This window comes from Dermacentor albipictus, chromosome 1 (assembly GCF_038994185.2).
Source record: "Dermacentor albipictus isolate Rhodes 1998 colony chromosome 1, USDA_Dalb.pri_finalv2, whole genome shotgun sequence".
NCBI classification, from domain to species: domain Eukaryota; kingdom Metazoa; phylum Arthropoda; class Arachnida; order Ixodida; family Ixodidae; genus Dermacentor; species Dermacentor albipictus.
The window spans coordinates 448,174,015-448,180,086 of NC_091821.1; positions in this window are offsets into that span (position 1 = coordinate 448,174,015).

Sequence of the window (6,072 nt, forward strand, 5' to 3'; positions counted from 1 at the left end):
TCAGCGACACCAAGTTTACTGTCTTATGCGCTCAACATTGCCTCCGGAAGTTATTTCTTTTCAAAGTTAAATTTTAGCTATGCCGATGAAGTGAGCGCCCATTCCCAGAAGTATCCCAACACCTCAAAAGTTGGGTCATTCTTCAAGTCCCACGTAGAGATGAAGTCGGCGTGCTTAGCCCGCGTGGCAGAAGAACGTGGTTGAATTGCTTCTTTTCATCTTTATTTTTTCTTATCGTATAAAAAAAAGGCTCGTTGTAAGCACGCACACTTGTGAACTTTTGAGCTGTGCGGTGTCACCTGTCTCTTTCTTTATTTATTTACTTCAACAGATTTTTTAAAGAAATTGCCTTTTACGGAAAGCGCTGTACCGCTTTTTTCGGTTGCTGTTTAGGAAGAGATGGATATTACATGAACGAGAAATTACAAAGGCCAGTTCAATTATTAAAAAAAAAGTCACCGATTGGTTTTTAGATTATTCTGTTTAGGAAACATGCGTCAGTTTTGAGATTGAAGCTAGCAGTTGTGAAGTCATATCCTGCCAGAAAATGTGCGGCAAAATTCCTAATAGTTTCAGTTAACAGCTTCTCAAAAAAAAAAGAAGGTCCCTCTAGCATTCCAGGAAGATCACAGCTGGAACGGCGATGCATTTGTTTTGCAGATTTTAGTGACGAAAAACTCTAAAGTGGTGATAGTGTTAGGATTTCCGTTAAGCATGCACAACTTCACTATCCTCGGTTTCAATTTGCGGATTGGACCGTACGTTCCACAGACAAAAATTAAATTTAATTAGTGAGCATATTCATTTAAATTTGTACCTGGTAATGCCCGCATTCTTCAGGCAACCCATATAAAATAGTCCCAATTACGGTACATACCACGTATTCTTTTTTAATTTGTTCAATAAAAAAAATCCACCTGGTATAGAACGTAATATGAATTTTTAGAGGAATGCATCTTTATTACATTAAGTTTATTAGATGCAAGTATTCTCAAGGAATAATTCTTAATTATGCAGTTGCAGTTTTTGTGAATTGTAATCGTGATCTTGTAACGATTTGCTACAAACTTTATAAGCCTATGCGCTGTGCGTGAAACACACTGAATTGCAAACATAATAGCCAACAATATGCCTTCCGGTATGTATGTTATGTATTGCATGTTACGACGCACTTTATCAAATTCCAACTGCAAAGATATCTCGTTCGAGTTCAAGTAGATAGCATATCCTGTGTTAGGAAAACCTTATATTTTTCTTTTTCTGTGATTGATTGCTAAGTCGCTTTGTACGTGCTCAGAGTAGACACAGCCTCGCAAGAGCTTTCTTGCAAACTCATTAGGTGGCAGAGCTGTGTTTAACGATACACTGTACGGGTTAATTGTTGCAGCATTTAGTTCGAAGTTGCGCGAGAGAGGTGACGGGCGCAAATTTCGAGCAGAGAGCTTAGATTACGTTCTGCGTTAGGCTTGGTTGAGTATTTAGCGAGACATGGAACTTGATTAGGCAATTAAACGATGACGGAGTATTATGGAGAAGCAGTGTCTTCGAATTGCACGAAATGTTACGGGACTACAAATATTCGGTGCAAGACGATCGCACGTTCGGGCACGCTTCAACATTTCCTATGGCGCTGCAAATGTGAAACGTGTGAAGCAGTTACATGCATCACTGTGGGCCTGTTACGGTGCGTATTATATCAGAATACCTGAAACTGAATAGTGCTATGTGTCGTCAGATCTTAAGCAATGATTTAGCGAAACGGAAACTGAATGCAAGAAATCATCCCTCACACACCGAAACAAACCGGACAAACTATTAGCGCTGAACTTTTGGAAAGGGCCAGAATTGATATTACATTCGTGTTAATTGTCACTGCCGGATCTAAAAAAGTTGGTGGTGCCAATATAATCTTCAAACGACGCGGCAAAGCGCCGAAAGGCGAGGTTGCGGTTCACCTCCCTCTAAAACAATGTGAAGGAACACCTGTAGAAAACAAAGGCAATGTTAATCCCTTTTCTCTTTTTTTTTCTCATATCGTGTATAAGTCTGGAAGTGAAGCACAGTCTTTAAGGTAAACTGAAATGTGGGTTTCAACGTCCTCAAGCTGCAGACCATATGCAAAAAAGCTGCAAGTGCGCTTCTCCACACACCTTCTTTCACGCAATCGCGATGGCAGACCTAGTGCTAGAATCGTGACTGAAGTATCAGCATGCTGGTAAATGGTAAATGGTAAATGAGATGGTCATTCGTGCCATCGTTCTTTGTTCGCACCGCCCAAGGTATCAAAAACGCACCCCTCATTTTTAACAACTTGCCGGAACGCGGCCATCTTGGTTAGGGAAAATTAGCTCTGTGGGAAAGCCTGCTTACGAACTTTTGCACACCGGAGGTCTCGTGATACACGAGGGTCTTTGCATCCGCCTGCATCGGAGTGCCGCCACCGTGGTCTATAAAATCAAACCCACCGCTTCGTACTCAGCAGTGTAACATCACAGCTATACTGAAGCGCTTTGGCGGGTTTCTCTTTAAAGAGCGACTAAAGAAAAAAATATATATATTTGGTCGAGCTAGATTAAAAGATCAGACTTGTGTAATAACGAATTCATCATTCGTCGCGAGAATCGATCTAATTTGTAAGCATGAAAGTGATGAAAAAAAAAGTCGGAGTGGCGCACCACCTATTTTCGGACTATGTGACGTCCGGACTGGCTTATTCGTGACGTGAATGCAGTGAAAGACACCGAAGTGCGGGTAGAAGTACAAACACAAAGTGCTTTTTCCGCTGAACTGAGACCAACTGGACCAAATAGCTATCCCGGCTGATTCACAGAAAGCACCAGAGAAGAAGGTAGCGGGAAGTTAGTACACTCATTCACTCGTTCTGGCGCTTGCATCAAATTGGGCCCGCCAGCAGTGGCGCTTAATTTTGATTCCGGTGGCAGTTTTTTTTCTAAGAAAGCGTCATATAATAGCAGACAGAAAACAGCTATACAGTGCTAAAATCATCAGTTGATTTAGCTCGGCCTAACTTTTTTCTTCCTTTAGTGCCCAGTTAAGAGGCAGACAGGGACAAGGATGTGTGAGCTAATGTGAAAGGTCTCCCGGACCAACTGTTTCATCACTTCCTTATGTTCATCTATGTTTAACGATAACTCACAAAATATAAGTATTACGAGCATAAACACGCGGCTGGCTGTTAAATGTAAGAGGGCAATTAACGTTAAGGACGTTACGAAGCCATCTCGTAAATACGCACTGTTCGGCCGTCCGTTGATGCATCATTGCGAGTGCGTTAGATCACATGGCCCAATCACTCGCATAATGCTGGCATTAATTCTCGTAACCCCCACAACGACGCATTATTAATTATGGCGTTTTACGTGCCAAAACCACTTTCTGATTATGAGGCACGCCATAGTGGGGGACTCCGGAAATTTCGACCACCTGGGTTTTTTTAACGTGCACCTAAATCTAAGTACACGGGTGTTTTCGCATTTCGCCCCCATCGAAATGCGGCCGCCGTGGCCGGGATTCGATCCCGCGACCTCGTGCTCAGCAGCCGAACACCATAGCCACTAAGCAACCACGGCGGGTACCACGCATTAGCCATCTCAAAAATAAATTTTCTTTCATCCAGCCACCGATCCAGCCACCGATTCTTTCTCAACATTTTCTGCATTCGAATTCTCAACCTCGTCGTTCAAAGGCGGGTAGGCCTAGGCCTAACACCGCAAGTCAGTCATTGCCGCCATGGAAATCGTCCCCGGTGAGACGATATCGCCGGAAGATGCGAATGACCCGGGCTGGATTGCGGCGTATAACCGCAAATCACGCAAGGTAAAGGCCAGTCAACCACAAGGAGCAAGTTCAAGTACTCGTGGCAGACGAAGGGACGGTGAGCGCACCGCCGGACCGAACAGCGCATACCAGCGCCTCGTCGCTACCTCGAGACTCCCTCAGCTACCGAGGGACACGTTCCGTATAATCGTGAGACCCCGAGACGGTCTTAACGTGGCCAAATCTACACCGGTGCAGGTTGAGCAAGCCCTGGCAATGGCGGCAGCCCTGGCTCCTCAAGACCTCACGGAAGACTCCATCTGCCCCAACGTAACTCAGAATATCTTCATCATCTGCACCCCCAGCGAACGTAATGCAAGAGCATACGCCACGGTGCAACAAATTCGCATGAAAGACACTACGTATCGGGTCGCAGTATACCCGGCGCCACCCGATGATACCTGCAAAGGCGTAGTCCGAGGCATTGACCTCGAGCTCAACGACTCCCAACTCCGAGAACTGATCGTCACGAAACGCAACCCCAACGCCTTGGAGGTGAAGAGAATCAAGAACACCACAGCCGTGACAATCCTTTTCCAAGGAATGCAAGTACCAAATTACATCTACTGCGGAGCAAGCATTGTTCGATGCACACTCTTTCGCAGACACACAGAAGTTTGCTACAACTGTGGCAACATCGGTCACCGCGCGGATGTCTGCCCTAACCCCAGTACGACGTGGTGCCGGAAGTGTGGCATCAAAACTCCAGCGGAAGATCACCAGTGTTCCCCTCACTGCACCCTGTGCGGCGGACCGCACCCCACCGCCGACAAGGACTGCAAGCGCAAGTTTCAGGTCCCTTACATCGTTCGACAGAGACGCCGCCGCAGACGCAACCGACGCGGCCGTAGCCGCTCCCAAGGACCAAGCGGTGCCAGTCACAGTGACTCGAGTGCCGCCTCGGGCATTCCCGTAGCGACCACAAGGAGTCGCTCGGTCACGCCGACACCCGAGCGCCGCAGCGCCCTACGCAGCAGCCGCTCCCGCTCCAGGGGACGACGCAGCAGCCGGTCCTGCTCCAGGGGGCGCCCTACATCCGGCCCCACGGAACTGACGTGGGCCGACCGAGTACGAGGGAGACATCACCAGCAGGAGCAACGGGACGTTTCATCTACCAGACAGGTAACGCGGTCTTCATTGCCCGAGCATGAGAGCGAGATAGTCACAGCCCTACGACAGGAACTAGCGGGTCTCCGGGCCACCATACAAGTGCTTACAGCGCAGCTTAATGACGCAAAACAGGAGATTCAAAACCTTAAAGCTCCCAAACAAGCACCACCTCAGGAGACAAACGTAAAAGTTAGCACAGCCAAACGCAAGCCCCCTCCGCTCCCAGAGACGGAAGAAGAGAGTAATGCACCGCAAGACACCCTAGGCGAAATTCTGCGCCTCACGCGAGAGAACCTAGAAAGTATTCGTATCCTAACGAATCGTGTAGAGGTGGTCGAAAATAAAGTCGCCATAAAAATTAAAAACAAAGCTAGTCAGCCACAACAGATGGACACGACGACGCACCCCTCGTCACCAATAAATCCCCCGCAAAACCATCATGGCTAACACGACACGGGACACCTTAGAAATTTGGCAGTGGAATTGCGCTAGCTACGCGAAACGCAAATCCTCGCTGCAACAGTACCTCAAAATTCAACCCAAAAAGCCGCACGTAATACTATTACAAGAAACCCTATGTGAAACCCTCACGCTCTCAGGGTACAGCCCCGTCTCCCAAAAAGGAGGGGACGCCAGGAGAGGCATCGCCACGCTCGTTAATAGAAAATTCGCGCATATCGTGCATAACGTCCTTCCGAAAAACAGTCGCATCGAGGCGATCCTAATCGAGCTCGTACCTAACCGACTTCTAAAACAAAGCATTTTTGTACTAAACGTCTACAGCTCCCCCGCGCACTACAAACAATCTTTCCACGCGATCCTTACTAAAGCCACATCATTGGCACGAAACTCACCGCTCATTATCGCAGGGGACTTCAACGCCCCCCACCCGTCGTGGGGTTACCCCACAATCAAGCCTAGCGGCAACAACCTCTCGCGCGCGATCGACGACCTGTCCCTCACCCTGGTGACGGACCACAGGTTCCCCACCAGATTGGGTACGTCGACACAACGCGATACTACGCCGGACCTCACGCTACTCCGAAATGTAGCAAACTACACATGGACGAATACGCAAGAGAACCTGGGCAGCGATCACTTCGTCATACGCACAGAAATACCAAA